The 20,094-nt window shown below is 45.7% G+C and overlaps 1 protein-coding gene across 1 annotated transcript in view; it reads left to right on the top strand.

The window, feature by feature from the left end:
* Window positions 1-20,094, top strand: part of Chmp4b (charged multivesicular body protein 4B) — a 52,410-nt gene that overhangs the window by 342 nt on the left and 31,974 nt on the right. The window lies entirely within an intron of this gene.

The following is a 20,094-nucleotide window of genomic DNA, read 5'->3' on the forward strand; positions in this document are numbered from 1 at the left end:
CGGGGACAGGAGCGGGGTCTCCTCGGACCCTGGAACTCCCGGCTCCCACTTGGCGTCCGTACGTGCTCAAGGCCCGGAACCCCGCTCTCCACCCGAAGCCCTGCGCGCCTCCGTCCCCCAGACCCATCGCGTTCGCCCGGCTTCGGGCTCTTCCCTGACCTGTCTGGCCCACCCAGACCCGGATCTCTCTGGACTTTTCTTCTCTGCACTCTTTCGGTGCCGTTCTGCTTCGCCATTTCCTTTTGCCTTTGGCCTCACCCATCTTCCCAGCTACTAGCTCTGCCCTCACCTTAGTTCTTTTTTTTTTTTTTCCCTCCCTCCTTCCTGGTTCCACCCCTGTCCTCTCCCTGTCCCTACGTGGAGTCGGAGCTTCTCCTCCGTCTGGGGCTTCTACCTCCGACTCAGGATTCTCCTTGACAAGCCTCTTCTATGGAGAGGATCGGGGCAGAGGAGTCTCTGGCTCCCACTCTGTTCAACTTGGCTGAGTGAACTTGAACAAGTTTGAGACCTCAGTTTCCTCATCCACCAGGGAGGATTAAAATGTCTCCAGCCCTGTGATTCACTTTTTTTGTTGCCTCATCGCCCGGCCTTATCAGGGTTTCTCCCATGTTGCAAGTCTTCACCCTGTGACTCAGGGCGTCCCCCATCGCTCCTGACCAGAAATAAGGACGCCTTGCCTCCACGGGCCCAACTCGGTTCTCCCTGCGGGGTTGTTGAATCTTGAGGCACCCTTACTTTACGTCTTGTTGTTGGATGGCTTTTGGGGAAGTACTTTGTATTTTTCTTAGGTGAGTGTGAGAATGCTTTAATGACTGTAGAGAATGGAGAAACGCTCTTGTGTTTCTTGTTGATGGCAATGTGAGGGTGAATCACAGTGTGACAGCTCTTCCCACGGGAGCAGAGCAAAGGTGAGGAGGATTTAAGAATCAGACAAACAAGGATTTAACTTCAGAAGACTGTGAGAGAAGTTGCCTGTGTGCTCCTGAACTAGTTAGTTTACTCTTCTGAAAGGAAGATCATGGATCAAGTACCCTGCACTTAGGCTATGTAGCTGACTAAACATTTGGTGCTTTTTTTCATTCTGATAGAAGAACAAGATTAACCTATCCAGGGTTAGTAGTCAACAAACCTAGTAGTCAACAAACCTTCTAGAAATTCTGACCTAGTACACCCAGCTGTATTCAAAGAGGTGAGCAAAACACAGTTTCCACCTTAATGATACAGAGACAAGGACCCTAGCTGGCCGTGATGGTACCAGCCAGTGGTAATCCCAGCCCCTGGGAAGTGGAGGCCGGAGGACCAGGGATTCAAGATCATCCTTGGTGTGAGTTTGAGGTCACATGAGAGACCCTGTCTCAAACAACTGAGGGGACCAGCCGTTGTGGTGCACACATTTAATCCCAGCACTCAGGAGGCAGAAGTAGGATTGACGTGAGTTGGAGGCCACCCTGAGACTACATAGTGAATTCCAGGTCAGCCTGAGCTAGAGTGAGAACCTACCTTAAAAAAACCAAACCAAACAAACAAACAAACAAAAAACCTGAGGGGCAGAGGGAGGCGATTTAGTCATGACCTTTGAGACCTTTGAGTTCAGCACCCCCATAAAAAACTGGCATGGGGCCGGTGTGATGGTTTAGCGGTTAAGATGGCTTGCCTACAAAGCCAGAGGACCCAAATACTATTCCCCAGTACCCTTATAGAGCCAGATGCACAAGCATAAGGTGGTACATGTGTCTGGAGTTCCTTTGCAGTGGCATGAACCCTGGTGCACCAATTGTCTCTCTTCCTCTCTCCTTGCAAAAAGCAAAACAAAACTTTAATTTTTCCCCCCCAGGTAGGGTCTTGCTCTAGCCCAGGCTGACCTGGAATTCACCGTGGAGTCTCAGGAGGTCCTCGAACTCACGGCAATCCTACCTCTGCCTCCTGAGTAGTGGAGTTAAAGGTATGCACCACCACGCCTGGCTAAATAAAAATACTTTTTAAAAATCGCACAGAGGCATGCACCTATAACCTCAGTGTTGGGGAGGCAGAGACAGAATTTCTGGGGCTTGCTGGACAGCTCTTCAAGTTAGGTGAGCTTTAGGTTCAGTTTTTGAGACACTGGCTCAAAAAATAAGGAAGTCGGGCGTGTTGGCACAGCCTTTAGTCCCAGCACTAGGGAGGCTGAGGTAGGAGGATCACTGTGAGTTTGAGGCCAGCCTGAGACTACACAGTGAATTCCAGGTCAGCCTGGGTTAGAGTGAGACCCTACCTTGAAAAACTAATAAATAAATAATAATAAATAAAATTTAAAGCTTAAAAAAATAAGATGGAGAGTGAGGAAGATGCATACACACACTCAAATGTATACACATACACCGTATGTACACAAAAACCAAGGGAAGGGCAAGACATCATGTGAAGAAACTGATCACTTTAGAGATGGCAGTGATAAGTACTAAACAAAAAGAAAAGCTAATCCCAGAATTTGAGAGGCACAGGTAGGAGGATCGCTTTGAGTTTGAGGTTAGCCTGAGACTTCGTAGTAAATTTCAGGTCAGCCTGGACTAGAGCAAGACCCTACCTCAGGAAAAAAAATTATGTTTCTTTTTTGGGGTGGGTAGGAGAAGTTGACACAGGATTTCATTCTAGCCCACGTTGACCTGAAACTCACTCTGTAGACCAAGCTGACCTCAGACTCATGGTGATCCTCCTACCTCAGTGCTGGGATTATAGACATGCGCCACCACCCCTGGCTTGGTAAGAACTTGAAAACATTGTCTAGATGCTCTTTGGAGAGTGTGAGGGGGCAGGGCAGGGAGACCAAGGTATTCATCTGTGGCCTGGACTCTAGTTTTAGTTGTGGAGATGGAAAACAGGGCTGTATTTGCTGACTCCAGCTGTTTTCTCCGACAACTCTCCCTCAGTCAGGATCCTCTTACTTACCAGTGGTAATTAGACTCATAGGTTTTACCAGTCTGCATTTTGGAAGGCTTGCCTCCTCGCAGGAGTGATGAGTAGGGTGTCAGCATACTCCTCTCCCATCCCAAGGGTTTCTAAGCACAAAGCTCTACTAACTCAGGGTCTTGGTCCAGGGCTAGCTTAGTTTCTGGAGTTGTGGAGATGACTGACTTAGTTTTCAAGAGGCTTGGAGGGAGGCTGAGAACAGTCTCCCTTGTAATAACTTTGCTCAAGGTGGTCTGCCCTATTGAGCTTGCCTGCAAGGGACAGGAGCTGTCTTTCTAGTTTTTGTCATTAGGGGAAGGGTCTAATCTACTTCCTAGGGTGTGCTATGGGGTTTTGCCATCACTGCATGCAGACCTGCTGTTCATTTAGTCTGCTTACTGACCAGCCACTGCATTGTGACCGGGGAGCATCAGAGATGAGCCAACTCTATGCCTGTCTTTCCAGGAAGTCAGGATTGGAAGTGTGGGGGTGGGGAGCGGGAGGAGTAATTGTAGCAGTGAGTGATGAAGCGTGAGTGTTAAATGACTGAGGCTGCGGAGTGGGTGTTCTTGTTTGGAGGGAGAGAGGGAGGGAGGCTTTGCAGAGGAAGGAGATTGAAGTGGGGCAGCAGTGAGTCTGAGTCTGGGGCAGGACAGGAGAGAAATATCACTTGAGACCTTCCCTGGAAAAGATAAGTAGTCGTGGACTGTCATTATCTACTTGGGGTTGTTTTTTGTTTTCAAGGTAGGATCTCACTCCAGCCCAGGCTGACCTGGAATTCACTATGAAGTCTCAGGATTCACTATGTAGTCTCAGGGTGGCCTCAGACTCATGGTGATCTTCCTTTTTCTGCCTTGGAAGTGCTGGGATTAAAGGTATGTACCACCAAGCCAGGAATCTACTTGGGGGTTTTTTGTTTGTTTGTTTTTTGAGGTAGGGTCTGTAGTCTCTTCTGGCTGACCTGAAATTCACTGTGTAGTCTCAGGGTGGCCTTGAGACTCACAGTGATCCTCCTACCTCTGCCTCCCAAGTGCTGGGATTAAAGCTGTGCGCCAGGCTACTACTTAGGTGTTTATAGGAACATTCTAGTAGCACCATAAACAGGTGTGTAAACTGACCAGGGACTGAGGCAGTGAGGGATAAGGATACAATCTCATAGGCTCAGGTTTGAACTGTAGCTCCATTACTTATTAGCTGTGCGCCAGGGCATGTTACTCTGTGCCTTCCATTCCTCCACACATTAGGCTCTGAGGATCGGCACTACGGGATTGTAATATGTTATGCATGCAAAATTCGAAGACAGTACCTGCCATATGTTAAGAGATCAATAACTGCTTGCCATGGAGTCTCAGGGTGGCCTCGAACTCATGGTGATCCTCCTACCTCTGTCTCCCGAGTGCTGGGTTTAAAGGTGTGCACCACCACGACCAGCTTCATAGGCATTTATTTATGAATGAGGATTTGTGAATCAGTCTGGTAGGTATGCTCTTTTGTCCCCATTGTATAGGAAGGAAAACGAGGCTTAGAGGGGATGTAACAACCCAGAGACCAGTTTTTCCAGTGACTGGGCATCTTGGGTTGTTCACTTCCATGTCAGAGGTGGCCGTTGTGGTCTTCGTCATTGTTAGGTTATTACATGCCCCACCTGTGCAAGTCTGGGGCAGTGTGGGGCTAAGGAGAAGGAAAAGTGAGGTGGACCAAGTCCTGCCTGCAAACCATGTAGCCACATAGGGCAGCTGTCTTGATGGTGTGTACACATTACAAAGAAGATAGACCAACTGCCCTCTGAACCAAACATTGAAAACTCAACTGGATTATTTGCAGTGTGTCCCATGCAGTGGTTTTAGTTCGAGCAAAATTTGGGTTGCATGTGTTTTTTCCAGATTTCTTTTCCCAGTCCCCATGCTGAGTGCCTAGAGTAAAGACATGGGCCCTGCTATCCCAGAGACTTAAATATTTTTACTTGTAAAATAATATTCCTTTTAGTTTATTTTGGGGGGTTTTAAAGATTATTATTATATTTTTATTTCTTGGGTTTTCGAGGTAGGGTTTCACTCTAGTCCAGGCTGACCCGGAATTCACGATGTAGTCTCAGGGTGGCCTTGAACTCACAGGGATCTTCCTACCTCTGCCTCCCAGGTGCTGGGATTAAAGGCGTGTGCCACCACGCTCTCTTTGCTTTTTTTTTTTTTAATTTTTTTTTAGTTTTTCGAGGTAGGGTCTCACTCTGATCCAGGCTGACCTGGAATTCACTAAGGAGTCTCAGGGTGCCCTCGAACTCATGGCGATCCTCCTGTCTCTGCCTCCTGAGTGTTGGGATTAAAGGCATGTGCCACCATGCTGGGCTTTCTTTGCTTTTCTAAAGATGGGGTTGGAGGAAAGTCTTACTCTTCATAGCCCAGGTTAGTCTTGAACTTGTGATTCTCTTTGCCCTAAGCCTCAGTGCAGGGAGTGAGAGTTAAGAATGTGCACCACTTGACCAAGCAAAGATTCTTTTCTTTTTATGGCAGGGTGGCTAGGTAAATATCTAAGCCGGGCATGGTGGCGCACGCCTTTAATCCCAGCACTCGGGAGGCAGAGGTAGGAGGATCGCCGTGAGTTCAAGGCCACCCTGAGACTACAGAGTTAATTCCAGGTTAGCCTGGACCAGAGTGAGACTCTACCTCGAAAAACAAAAAAAAAAAAAAAAAAAAAAAGAAATATCTACCATAGTTCATAGTTCTCCCCCCCCCCCCCCCCCCAGGTAGGGTCTCACGCTAGCTCAGGCTGACCTGGAATTCACTACTAGTCTCAGGGCGGCCTCAAACTCTCAGCGATCCTCCTACTTCCGCCTCCCAAGTGCTGGGATTAAAGGTGTGTGCCACCACGCCCAGCTCATAGTTCTCTTTTTTTCCTGTCCTTTTTTATTTATTTATTTTTAGTTTATTTTTATTTATTTATTTGAGAGCGACAGACAGAAAGAGAAAGAGGCAGATATATATATAGAGAATGGGCACACCACCAGGGCCTCCAGCCATAGCAAACAAACTCCAAATGCATGTGTCCCCGTGTGCATCTGGCTAACGTGGGTCCTGGGGAGTCAAGCCTTGAACTGGGGTCTTTAGGCTTCACAGGCAAGCGCTTAACCACTAAGCCATCTCTCCAGCTCTCCTTTTTTTTTTTAATTTATTTTTTTTGAGAGAGAGAGGGAGAGAAATGGGGGGGGGCATGCCAGGGCCTCCAGCCACTGCAAACAAACTCCAGATGCATGTGCTCCCTTGTTCATCTGGCTTACGTGAGTCCTGGGGAATCGAACCTGGGCCTTTTGGCTTTGCAGGCCTTAACCTCTAAGCCATCTCTCCAGCCCTTTCCAGTTAATAAAGAGGAAGCAGTTCTTAAGAAAGACTGTATTTTAGTTTAACAAAAGAATTACATGAGATTGAGAGATGAAAACTAATATCCAAATCCTACATTGATACATTTCTGTGGAATTATAGCAAATCAGTTCATTTTCCTGGTTAATTTAGGTTCCACTGAGAATGTATGAGCAGGACCTCATGGGAAATGTAACTTCGTTAAGTTCTGCTCATTGCTAAAACAAGGATGGCATCCTCATATTTAATAAAAGTTGCTCTAAAACACTAGCATACAAGAAGACATCTTACTAAATTAAACTTACAGTGATGTGTTCTTTTGGTTGTTTGCAATATCAAATGCTGGGTTGAAAACCACAGTATCATAAGATAGGTGTGCCAGCTGGATTGTCCACCACAGAAGCCTTTGGATGGAAAACCTGAGACTCACCCAGGGAACTGAGCAGTGAAAATTTCCCTTGGTGACACTTATTGTCCATCTGGCTTTCCGTGGGTACTGGAGAATCGAACCCAAGCAAACACCATTAACCACTGTGCCATTTCACCAGCCCCCTTGGTTTTTTTCTTAAGACAGATTCAGTGTCAAGAGAGACCCTATATGCTGGTGTCTTTGATTTGAATGGGAAAATCTCAAATATTTTAAGTCCCTACAAGATTAAGTTTATAATGTTGTGGGAATTTCCTGAATGAGACTCAGAGCCGTGCGGGCAGAGGAGAGGAAGATTTATTTATTCACACAAGCGGATTGACACTAGATCTCTCTGTAATGTTGTCGGCCCCAAGCTTAGGCAAGAGGGGCTTTTTATATCTTTCTTCCTACAAGCAGGCAAGAACTGTACATGGCATGAGTGTGCAGCTTATATAGTTCATATTTCTTGTAAGTTCTGTTCTTAGCCCCAAACTAGCAGTAACTCGCAGCATGGGCAGGGGGCTTACCTGAATGTTCTCTGGTCTCCCTATAAAGGCTTGTATGCAAGCAGGAGCTTCTCTCTCTTGTTTTCTGGTCTCTCCCTGCAGGTGGCTCAGAGGCCACCAGGGACTGCTCTTTGTGGGTAACTTCAGGACTGTTTGGGGGGGGCTCTATAACCTAGCACAAGTTTTTCTTTTATTGCTATTTTTTGATAGAAAATATGGTTTGAAATTAAAGGTAGATTTTGTTTGGGAGTTTAAATGTGAAGACCTTTGAGCCAGCCTGTTGTGCTGAAGCATATGTTGAGCTGTGCAAAGTTGGGGTTGAATGTGGGGCGTCGGGTCCTGGAGAACAGCTATGAAAACATGTATAGACCATCAGTTTCTGAGGCAGAAAGGCAGGAGTTTACGTTTCTAGTGGCCCACAGTCCTGCTGTGTAGCCAGGGCCTTCAGGGAGGAGGAAAGGTCTATGAAACCAAAATTGTTTTGTGCTGTGCTCTGTATTTAAAAGTGAGAGAAGACTGCGTGGTGGAGGTGTCTGTAATCCCAGCTCTGGGAGGTGGAGACAGGAGGAGCTGGAGTACCTGGGTAGCCCTGCCTCAAAATTAAGAAAAAAGACAAAACCAAATGTGTGTGGCAGAAGAGAGGATATTCAAGAGCAATTTTATGCTAGCTGGGTGTTGAGGGTCACATCTCTGTGATCCCAGGACTAAGCAGGCTGAGTTGAGGCAGGAAGATTACCATGAGATCAAAGTCAGTTTGGATTACACAGTAAGACCTTGTCCTGAAAAACAATAAAAACAAAGTAAAAAATTAGCAAGTGTTAGGTTAGTCATATCAGGAAGGAATTTGTTTATTTGGTTTTTCAAGGTAGAGTCTCACTGTAGCCCAGGCTGACCTAGAATTCACTCTGTAGTCTCAGGGTGGCCTCGAACTCATGGCGATCCTCCTACCTCTGCCTCCTGAGTGCTGGAGTTAAAGGCGTGCACCACCACGTCTGGCTTGAAAGGAGAGTTTGAAGAGAGCATCAGGAAACAGCAGTCCTAGCTGGACGTGGTACTGTGGGCTGCTTCTGAGACGCGAGTGTGCGTCCTCTGGGAGGGAGGCAGCCTAGCAGTTTAGGCAGCAGTGTCCCAGTTTACTTGCAGCTCTCTCTCTTGCATGTGGTTGCTTACATACCCTCGGAGACTCGTACTGTTACTTCCTTCAGAGTCCTTGTGAAGGGGGTAGAGTGAGTGTCCTGTGCCTAGAGAGACTGGCACATAGAGGGATGTTTTTGTGTGGTTTCCTCCTCCTAGTCTTCACCCCAGGAAGGTGGAAACATGGGTAAGACTCTGTTGTCTTTCCCACTGAGACTCTCAGCCCAGCAAGGAGGATACAGATACAATAATTGACAAGTGTACAAATTAAAAAGAGCAGAAAGAGATGAATTAATTCTTCCCTGGGTTGGACAGGTTTATCTCACCCAGCCACCCAACTAGTGCCCAGAGTCTCTGTGCCATATTCCTGCCAAGTGATTAACCTCTGACTGAACCCCTCTGCTGACAGGATTTTTGTATTAGAAGCTCTGTCCTCACAGGCAGGGCTGTCCAGTGACAGACAAGGCTGTACTGTTCCTGTTTGGAACTGGGAGCTGTCTTCCTGCACTGCCTACCTCAGATCATCAGGTTGGGTGGTAACCTGGGCTGGAGTTAGAAGGCTTGGGGACAAATCGCAGCTCTGACACTTGGCAGCTGAACTGGAAAATAGGTGCGAGTTCAGTATCCTGGGGCTACGGTGTAGGTTCAAGGTCTGGTCCCTGGTGTAGAAAGATGTACTTATGTTTCAAGCCTGCCCTTCTCTAGGACAGACTGATGTTTCTGATTCTTCCTTGTTACTCCTGGGGATCTGCCCTTGGGTACAGTTGAATGCTCACAACAGTGTGTGAGTAGCCCAGCCCAGAGCATGTGGAGTCAAACCTTTTGTTTAGGAATTAATTTAGTTCTGTTTTTTTGTTTGTTTGTTTGGTTTTTCGAGTTAGGGTCTCATTCTGATCCAGACTGACCTGGTGTATCTAGCTCTGCCTCCTCCCTCTTCTTTAAAGGGCTAAGCTGGTTAGAGGGCTTGAGGGATGAAGGAAGCTGTGCACGTCTTTGGTTGTGGCTGTTTAGCTGAAAAGGTCAGTGATATTCTGGTATAGTGGAAAGGTGCTGGACTTACGGTCAGAAGGCCTGAGTTCACATTTTGCCCTTACCTACTTGGTAGTTTTGTGATCCTGAGTCAGTTCCTTATCTCTGAGCTTCAGCTTCTTCAGTTGTAAAACCAAGGATACAATATTTACCATGCATCCTTGGTAACGAGTGCTCTGAGGGAATATCTGGGAAATGGCTAGAAATACGGACACCAAGTGAGTCCACATCCTGACTTACTAAAGCAGAACCTTTATTTTTATGGAATCCCTATATGGTTTGTATGCTCAGTGAGGTTTCAGGGACTTTTTTGCTTTGTATTTTGAGACAGTGTAACAGTGGCTGACCTTGAGTTTGTGAATCTGCCTTACCTTTGGGGTGCTGAGATTACAGGTCTGTGCCACCATGCTTGGCAGGTTTGAGGAGGTTTGACACAATTTGGATATATGGTTTGGAAGGACTCTGATGTTGCCATCCCCAATGCTTTTTTTCTTTTTGTAATTTATTTTTTATGAGAGGGAGAATTGGCGTGTCAGGGCCTCCAGCCACTGCAGTCAAACTTCAGGCACATGCGTCAACTTGTACACAGGTGTGGCCTTACGTGCTTGTTTCACCTTGTTTGTCTGGCTTATTCAGGACGTGGAAAGTCAAACCTGGGTCTTTATGCTTTTAACTGCTAAGCCATCTCTCCAGCCCTTTTCTTGTTTGTTTATCTTTTGTTTTTTTTAGGGTAGGGACTTGCTGTAGCCCAGGCTGTCCTGGAATTCACTATGTAGACTCAGTCTGGTCTGTTTTATTTTCTTATATGAGGTGGGGGTTGGGTAAAGACATAGAGAGAAAGGATGGGTGTTCTAGGGCTTCCAGCCCTTGCAAACAAACTCCAGATGCATGGGCCACCTTGTGCATCTGACTTACGTGGGTCCTGGGGAATCAAACCGGGTCCTCTGGCTTTTGCAAGCAAGTGCCTTAACCACTAACCCATCTCTCCAGCTCTTTTTTTTTTTGGTTTTTCATGGTAGGGTCTCACTCCAGCTCAGGCTGACCTGGAATTCACTAGTAGTCTCAGGGTGGCCTCAAACTCAGCAATTCTCCTACCTCTGCCTCCCGAGTGCTGGGATTAAAGGCATGTGCCACCACACCCGGCTTCCAGCTCTTTATTTTATTTTTGAGACAGCATCTCATGTAACTCAGGCTGGCCTTGAACTTAGTATGTAGCCTAAGTGGGCCTTGAATTCCCTTCCAGAATCCTTGCTTTTACCTCCCAAATGCTGGAATTACAGTCATGTACTGTCATGGCCTAGAGAGATTCCACTTTATATTTTTGGTTTTAATGCCATATAGACAGAAATTTTCATTTAATTTCAGGTGAGTTTTTAAAATATTTTTTTGTTTATCTTTATTTATGTGTTTGAGGGCAACTGACAGAGAGAGAGAGAGAGAGAATAGGCGCTCCAGGGCTTCCAGCCACTGTAAACGAACTCCAGATGCGTGTGCCCCCTTGTGCATCTGGTTAACGTGGGTCCTGGGGAATCAAGCCTTGAACCGGGGTCCTTAGGTTTCACAGGCAAGCGTTTAGCTGCTAAGTCATCTCTTCAGCCCTCAGGTGAGTTCTTTTTAAGATTTATTTTTTTCTTTTTCTTTTTAAGATTTATTTATTTATTAGAGACAGAGAGAGAGAGAGAGAGGGAGAAGGAGAGAAACATGGACACACCAGGGCCTCTAGCCACTGCAAACGAATTCTAGACACATGCGCTGCCATGTGCGTCTGGCTTACGTGAGACCTGGAGAATCGAACCTGGGTCCTTAGGCTTTGCCATCTCTCCAGCCCTCAGATGAGTAGTCCGTCCGTCCTCCCCCCCCTCGCTCCCCCCTCCCCCGCCCCATACTAGGATTGAACTCTAGAGCCTCATACATATTAGGCAAGCAATCTACTATTGAACTACATCCCCAGCCCTTTATTTATGTAGTGTTTTTTAATTTTTGTTTTTGGAGACATACAGTCCAGGCTGTCTTTGAACTTGGTATGTAGCTGAGTCTGGCCTTGGATTTCTAATCTTCCTTTTTCTACCTCCTAAGTGCTGGGATTACAGGCATGTGCTATCACGTCTGGCTTTTAAAAAATTACAAACACATTAAAAAAAAATTTTTTTGTTCACTTTTATTTATTTGAGAGTAACAGAGAGAGAAAGAGGTAGACAGAGAGAGAGAATGGGCGTGCCAGGGCTTCCAGCCACTGCAAACGAACTCCAGACGCGTGCGCCCCCTTGTGCATCTGGCTAACGTGGGTCCTGGAGAATCGGGCCTTGAACTGGGGTGCTTAGGCTTCACAGGCAAGCGCTTAACCACTAAGTCGTCTCTCCAGCCCCAAACACATTTTTTTTGATAGAGGGTTTTACTCTGTATGCCCCAGGCTGCCAGGCTGGCCTCCAACTCATCCCAGTCCACCTACCTCAGACTCTTAAGAACTAAGATTACAGCAGTGAGTAACCATTCTGGGCACTAGCCTATGCTGGCCTTGAGTTCACTGTGTAGCCTAAGCTGGACTTGATATCCTGATCCTCCTATTTTGACCTGTGGGAATGTTGAGATTATAAGTGATTTATGTGGTGCTGGAGAGCAAACCAGAGGGCCTTGTACATGCTAGGCAAGCACTTGTATTTCTTTATTTTTTTGGTTTTTTGAGGCAGGGTCTTGCTCTAGCTCAGGTTGACCTGGAATTCACTATGTACTCTCAGGGTGGCCTCGAACTCACAGTAATCCTCCTACCTCTGCCTCCCAAGTGCTGGGATTAAAGGCGTGCACCACCACGCCTGGCAAGCACTTTAAAAAAAAAATAAGTTTTTTATTAATAACTTCCATGATTGTAAAAAAATATCCCATGGTAATACCCTCCCTCCCCCCACTTACCTCTTTGAAACTCTACTCTCCATCATACCCCCTCCCCATCTCAGTCATTCTCTCTTTTACTTTTGATGTCTTGATCTTTTCCTCCTCTTATGTTGGTCTCTTATGTAGGTAGTATCAGGTACTGTGAAGTCATGGACATCCAGGCCATTTTGTGTCCGGAGGGAGCATGTTGTATGGAGTTCTGCCCTTCCTTTGGCTCTTACATTCTTTCCTCCACCTCTTCTGCATTAGACCCTGAGCCTTGGAAGGTGTGATAAAGATATTGCAGTACTGAGTACTGCGGTCATTTCTTTCCATCACCATGATACCTTCTGAGTCGTCCCAATGTCACTGCCATCTAAAAAGAGAGATTCTCAACCAAAAGTGAGAGTAGCATTAATATAAGGGTGTGAACATTAACAGAAGAAGCACTTTGTTTTTTGAGATAGGGTTCTGTTGAGTTGTCTGAGATGGCCTTGAATTTGTGATCCCAGATAGCTGGGATTATAGGCCTGCACCACTAGGTTCTGCTTGGGTCTGGTGGTCTACATTGGAAACTTGTGCTTCATTCACATATCTCTCTGATAAGTAGACATGTTTTAATTGGAGCTGTGTGCCAGATATTGTTCTAGTTGCTAGACAAAGTCAGGTCATTGCTCCTGAGGATCTTGCAGTCTAGGTTGGAGTGATGGATAGATGTAATTGGGGTACAGTGTAATCTGAACTAGAAGCATATTCAGACTTGATAGGCATCCAAGGGAGTTGGGGTAGCTTTATGAGGGAATGGCCTTGAGGGGGCTTCAGTTTATGTTTTATTGAGCAGTTATTTTGGAGAAATGGAATGCTGAAGCAGAAAAGAATGTATGAGTGCTGGTAACTTTAACAGGGAAAAATGTGAGAAAGAAGAATATGGAAATATGTACAGTACTTTTTATTTGCTTATTTATTAGAGAGAATAGGCAAACCGTGACCTCTAGCCACTGCAAATATACTCCATATGCATGTGACAACTTGTGCATCTGGCTTATGTGGGTACTGGGGAATTGAACCTGTGTTCCCAGGCTTTGCAGGAAAGTGTTTTAACCACTAAGCCATCTCTCCAGCTCTATACAGTATTTTTTTTTTTTTCAAGGTAGGGTCTTGTTCTAGCCCAGGCTGACCTGGAATTCACTATGTAGTCTCATTTCTCCAGCCCCACAATGCAGTACTCTCCCCCACCCATAGGGTCTTACTGTAGCCCAGGCTGACCTGGAATTCACTTTGTAGTCCCAGGCTGGCCTTGAACTCACAGTGATCCTCCTACCTCTGCCTCTCAAATGCTTGGATTAAAGGTGTACACCTCCATGCCCAGGTTTGAAATAAATTTTTGGTTTTTCAAGGTAGGGTCTCACTGTCCTGGAATCCTACCTTTGCCTCTTGAGTGCTGGGATTAAAGGCATGTGCCACCATGCCTGGCGTTGAAATGAATTTTAATGTATTATTTATTCTTATAATTAGTTTAATTTGATTAGACCAATTAATATTTGCCTTGCTTTCTACAAAAGGTAGCAAAACTCAGAAACCTGGGAGTTTATTTTTACTATTTACATAAGCAGGGACTGTGGATTTCTTGTTTGTTATCCTCCTAAGATCTGATAGGTATAAAAGCAAAGTAAGACTCTTGTGTGGAGCCTGGCGACATTAGTGGGTTGGAGAGGAGTTGCTATTCAGACTCAGCCATTTGTATTTAGAAGTGTTTGCTTTGAGATTTTCCCATTAAAGTGAGTAGTTTGATCATGTTGGTGTTGTAGAATTTGTAGGAAGGGCTTAGAGATGATAGTTGACATTTAAAACCCAAATGACTCCTAGTTTTTTTTTCTCTCGAGGTAGAGTCTCTCTCTAGTCCAGGCTGATCTGGAATTTACCATGTAATCTCAGGCTGGCCTTAAACTCACAGCAATCCTCCTATATACCTGCCTTCTGAGTGCTAGGATTAAAGGTGGGTACCACTATGCCCTGGGGGTGCTTGCTAGTTTTTTTTTAATTGATTATTGTTATTATTATTGGACTTTTGAAGTAGGGTCTCACTCTAGCTCAGGCTGACCTGGAATTCACTATGTAGTCTCAGGGTGGCCTTGAACACATGGCTATCCTCCTACCTCTGCCTCCCAAGTGCTGGGATTAAAGGTGTGTGCCACCATACCTGGCTTTTTTTTTTTTTTTTTTTTTGTTACTATTTTTTATGAGAGAGAGAATTGGTGCACCAGGGCTTTCAGCCACTACAATCGATCTCCACATGCAGGTGTCACCTAGTGAGCATGTGTGACCTTGCACACACTATGTCACCTTGTGCATCTTTCTTACTTGGGACTGGAGAGTCGAACATGGGCCCTTAGGCTTCATGGGCAAGAGCCTTAATCTTTCTGTCTAGCTGTAATTAGAGAGAAGGGGGGGGAGAGAGAAAGAGAATGGGCACACTAGGGGCTCTAACCACTGCAGACTAACTCCAGATGCATGCACCACTTTGTATACCTGGCTTATGTGAGTACTGGGGAATCAAACTTGGGCCCCTAGGCTTGCAGACAAGTGTCTTAACTACTAAGCCATTTCCAGTCAGATTGCTAGTTTTTTTTTTTTAATTTATTTATTTGAGAGAAAGAGTATGGACACTTCAGGACCTCTAGCTACTGCAAACAAACTCCAAACACATGTGCCACCTTGTACATCTGGCTTATGTGAGTACTGAGGAATCGAACCCTGGTTGTTAGGCTTTGCAGGCAAGCGCCTTAACTGATACGCCATCTCTCCAGCTGTGATTGCTAGTTTTTAATTCTTCCTCAGGTGGATAGTTGCTTTATCTCTATAGGATATTCTCTCCTGTTAGAATCTTGCTCACAGGTAGCACATTGTCGCTGACTGCTTGGCAAGTCTGGAGTTCTGTGCCATGTCATGTTATAACTGGCCCTCTGTGGCTCTGTGTTTGAGGAGGGAATTTCTATCAATCTGCCTGCTTTTCAGCTTGTTTCTCTGAGCTGACAGGGCAGCAGGGCTCATAGCCAGACTATAGCTCTTCTGATGTTTAGATTTTGGAGGCCTAAAGGACACTTAAGAAACACTTAAGTAGCTTTCAACATTCTGCCAGAAAAAGTGTATTTCAAGGTGGTCATGGGTGTACATCTGTAGTCCTGGCACTTGAGAGGCTGAAGCAGGAGGAGCCGAAGTTTGAGACCAGCCTGGGCTACATAGCAAGATTTTGTCTTCAAAAATTGTACTCGAGGGCTGGAGAGATGGCTTAGAGGTTAACCCCGGTTCGAGGTTGGATTCCCCAGGACCCATGTTAGCCAGGTGCACAAGGGGTGCATGCATCTGGAGTTTGTTTGCAGTAGCTGAAGCCCTGGTGCGCCCATTCTCTTTCTGTCTCTGCCTCTTTCTCTTTCTTTTTTTAAAATGTTTTATTTTTATTTATTTGACAGAGAAAGAGGAGGGGGAGAGAGAGAGAGAATGGGCGTGCCAGGGCCTCCAGCCACTGCAAACGAACTCCAGATGCATGCGCCCCCTTGTGCATCTGGCTCACGTGGGTCCTGGGGAATTGAACCTGGGTCCTTTGGCTTTGCAAGCAAACGTCTTAACCGCTAAGCCATCCATCCAGCCCTTTCACTTTCTTTTTCTCTCTTTCTGCCTTTCTCTGTTGCTCTCAAATAAATAAAAATTAAAAAAAAATTTTAAATTGTATTTGAAATTAAAACCTTTTTTTTTTTTTTTCAAAAGAAAACATTTGAAATTGAAAACATTTCCTATTTGGGGGAAATGCCACGAATTTTACAAATGATCACTTTTTTGGGGGGGGTATAAGGTTTCACTGTAGCCCAGGCGAACCTGGAATTTACCCTGTAGTACTAGGCTGACCTTGATTAAAGGCATGTGTCACTGTGCCTGGTATTTGTTTGTTTTCTGAGGTATGGTATCCTTTTCTAGTCTAGGCTGACCTGGAATTCACTATGTAGTCTCAGGCTGGCCTTGAACTCATGATCCTCCTACCTCTGCCTTCCAAGTGTTGGCTTTAAAAGCATGTGCCACCACGCTTAGCTTCCAAGGCATGTGCTACCATGCTCGGCTATACCTAGCTTTCTTGGTCACATTCTTTTGGACTTTTCAACAACCCCATGCATTATATGATACTATCGAGTTTCAGAGATGAGAAAGCTGAGGTTCATATTACATGATTGTTGCTGGACTGATGCAGCTTCTCAGGGATTCTGAGTCAAAAGACCAGAAGTCATGCCCTTGAGCACTCATAAATTATCAATAGAGAGAGTACTGTCATTGGGAATGAATTTTTTATAATGTTCCCTCCTCAGTGTGAATACCTGCAGGAACTATTTCACATTTGCAAAGGGTTTTAAGGCTTCTAAAGCACTTTCAAATACACAATCTGGTTTTTAAACTCAGAGAAGCCTAAAGGTAAGGAGGACAGGTTATAACCCCTGGCCCTCAAACCTAGGGCCTTGCATATTGCTAGACAAAGGCTCTACCACCAAGCTACACTCCTGGCTTCCAGGTTGTGATTAATAGCCCCTTTAAAAACTATTCCACTTTTATTTATTTATTTGAGAGAGGGAAAGAGAGAGAGAGAAAGAGGGGCGGGGGGGGGGGGGAGAATGGGCGTGCCAGGGCTTCCAATCACTGTAAATGAACTCCAGACGCATGTGTTACCTTGTTCATCTGGCTTATGTGGGTCCTAGGGAATCGAACTGAGGTCCTATAGCTTTGCAGGCAAGTACCTTAACTGCTGAACCATCTCTCCAGCCCTAATAGCTCCATTTTACAGAACTATCTCAGAGTGATTGAGTGGTTTTCCTAAAGGCCAAGTCAAGCTAGAACCTTCTTTAGGCTCTAAGTCTAGTGCTTTGTCATGTCATTTTGGCTTCCTTCTCCCCCCCCCCCCCCAGTTTTGTCTGTTATGGCTCAGTTTCAGATTTGTCTGCCCGTTTCAGTAAGGCTGTGTGTCAGTAGTGGGGGTGTGTCAGGTGGAGGGGTCTGTAGAGTAACTGGACCATGCTGTACACAAGGACTAGTCAGAGAGAAGACGAGGTTGGAGAGCCTTTGTTCACTTGCATTCCTTTATTCAGTCTTCTATGACATCCACATTGTGCCTTTCTCCATCTGCTTTCCATCTTTTCCTGTGTTAAGTTCCTCTGGAGCTGTCTTTCTCAGCCTCTTTCCTATGACATTTTAGAGTGCGTGGTTCTTCATTGTGAGAGGCTTGCCTGGATCCTGAGCAGCATTTTTGGCTTCTGTCCACTAGATGTCCACAGCACCCAGTTGTGACAAGTAAAATGTTTCTAAACAGCTGTCTCTTTGATCACTATTGCTATTGGGCTTGTCAAGTCATGTCAGATAACCAGCTTAAGGCTGCAGGGCAGGGAGGACCTGGTAGATTTTGGGGGGGGGGTGGTGTTCAAAGTAGGGTTTCACTCTAGCCCAGGCTGACCTGGAACTCACTATGTAGTCTCAGGGTGACCTCAAACTCATGGTGATCCTCCTACCTCTACCTCCCAAATTCTGGGATTAAAGGTGTAAGGAAAATGTAAGACAAAAGCAAAAGAGAGTACTGGACTTGATCTCTACAGACAGTTTATTGAGAGAAACAGAGAAGAACTGAGCCAGGCTGGGGTACAATTTTATAAGGAGGATCCTAAGAAAAACAGACTGTACCAGCTTTATGCCTCTGACTTCTGTATTGCCTGCTAGTTTTAGGGATAGTCATTAACTCTTTAGTTCCCTCTAGTTTTCAGAAAGGGCTATTAATCCTTCAAAAGGTATGTACCATCATGTCTGTTGAATTTTTTTTCTTTTGTTTTTTTGAGGTAGGATCTTACTTTAGCCCAGGCTGACCTGGAATTCACTATGTAGTCTCAAGGTGGCCTTGAAACTCTTTGTATCTCCTCCCTCTGCCTCCTGAATGCTGGGATTAAAGGTGTGTGCAACCACACCCGGTTTACTTAATTTTTGCTTGTGTATGTGTGTGGTATGCATGTATCTATACATGTTTGCATGTGTGGGTGTACATGCACATGTGTATTTGTTTGTGGAGGCCAGAGGCATAGTGTCTCCTTTAATCACTGTCCACCTTATTTACTGTGAAGGGACATTACCTTAAACTTTCCCTGGGGAGACATGAACAAACATTTATTCACCCCAGATCGGGAACGACACAGATCAGAGAAAAGAGTCCACCCAAGCCTAGCTTAGTGAGCCAGTGAGTTTGTTGGTGTTACTTACAGGATTATGGTGAGGGGCTCTGTACAGGGTCGTGGATTACTGAGCTGCTGTGTCACTACAGAGCCCACCCCAGCATAAGTGGCAGTTCACAGAAGCTGGCACTCACTGTTCCCTGGCAAACAGTTCTACTGGGGAGGGGGCTTTGTGAATCTGTTAAGTTTCAGGAACTTTCTGAGACATGAGGTCTTGAGCCTTGTTTACTTCCTGAGCCTTAATTAGATTTCTAGATTCGTAAACTGCCACCACCACACCCTGCATTTATGGGGATTCTGGTGGTCCTAGTGCTTGTGTGGTATGCATATTACTGACTGTTAAGAGAGTACTTTTTAGGCCTGCACTTTGGGCTTTCTTCTAGGAAATGAATGCCTTGCTCAGGACCATTTTGCTTTGCTTCCTAGGACTCTGGTTTGGGCCGGGGTCAAGATATCCTCAGTCTTTTTAGGTTGGAAGACCCTTTTCTAATACCCCCCCCAAAAATAGTAAAGCCAGGCATGGTAGCCCACGCCTTTAATCCCAGCATTTAGGAGGCAGAGGTAGGAGGATTGCCCTGTGAGTTCAAGGTTAGATTACTTAGTGAATTCTAGGTCACACTGAGCTAGAGTGAGACCCTATCTCAAATCCCCCCCCCAAAAAAAAAGTCAGAAATGGGGCTGCAGAAATGGCTTTACTTGCAAGGCCTGTTGGCCTGGATTTGGTTCCATAGTGCCCACATAAAGCCAGATACACAAAGTGGTGCTTGCATATGGAGTTCATTTTCTTTTTTTTCCCCCACCACCCACTTCTTGCCCTCATTACCCCTAACCCTCCCTGGCCACACCATCCTTAGTTAACCCTTTTCTTCTCACTATTACTACCTCTACTTTCATGTTCCATGTGCTCTACTGTCCCCCTCCATGGCTCCTTTCAGCTTCCTGGCCCTGCAGACACTCATTCTCACTTATATCCACTAATCAGGTCAGGAAATTTGAAGTGATGATCTAGGGTGATTCCATTTCCTAGACTTGGTGGTGGTGGGATGTCCACAGGAGGGAGAGCAGGCTCTCAGGGGAGGAGGACACCTATAGAGTTGTGACTGACATGTGACAATGTGGGGCACAGAGGCAAGTGAGAGAAGGGCACTTGAGTAGTTTGTTTGTTTTTTTTAATTTGAGTTAGGGTCTCACTCTAGCCCAGGATGCCCTGGAAGTCACTATGTAGTCTCAGGGTGGCCTCAAACTCACAGAGATCTTTTTTTTCCTGAGGTTCGTCTTGGCTAGGCTGACCTAGCACTCATTCTGTAGTCCCAGACTGACCTAACTTTTTTTTATTTTTAATATTTATTTTTTTGTTTTTCGAGGTAGTGTCTCACTATAGCCCAGGCTGTCCTGGAATTCACTATGTACTATCAGGGTGGCCTCAAACTCATGGTGATCCTCCTACCTCTGCCTCTCAAGTGCTCAAACTCTGCCTCCCAAGGCCTCAAACTCAGGCTTCCTTTGAAACCATGCACTGTCTCCATGCTCAAAGTCAACAGGCTACCCAGGAGTCCTTATTGCAGTTCTCAGCTGCTATACAGTACACAGGGGTTTGTGATCAAGGATGAGACATCTGG

This window comes from Jaculus jaculus, chromosome 8 (genome assembly GCF_020740685.1).
Source record: "Jaculus jaculus isolate mJacJac1 chromosome 8, mJacJac1.mat.Y.cur, whole genome shotgun sequence".
NCBI classification, from domain to species: Eukaryota; Metazoa; Chordata; class Mammalia; order Rodentia; family Dipodidae; genus Jaculus; species Jaculus jaculus.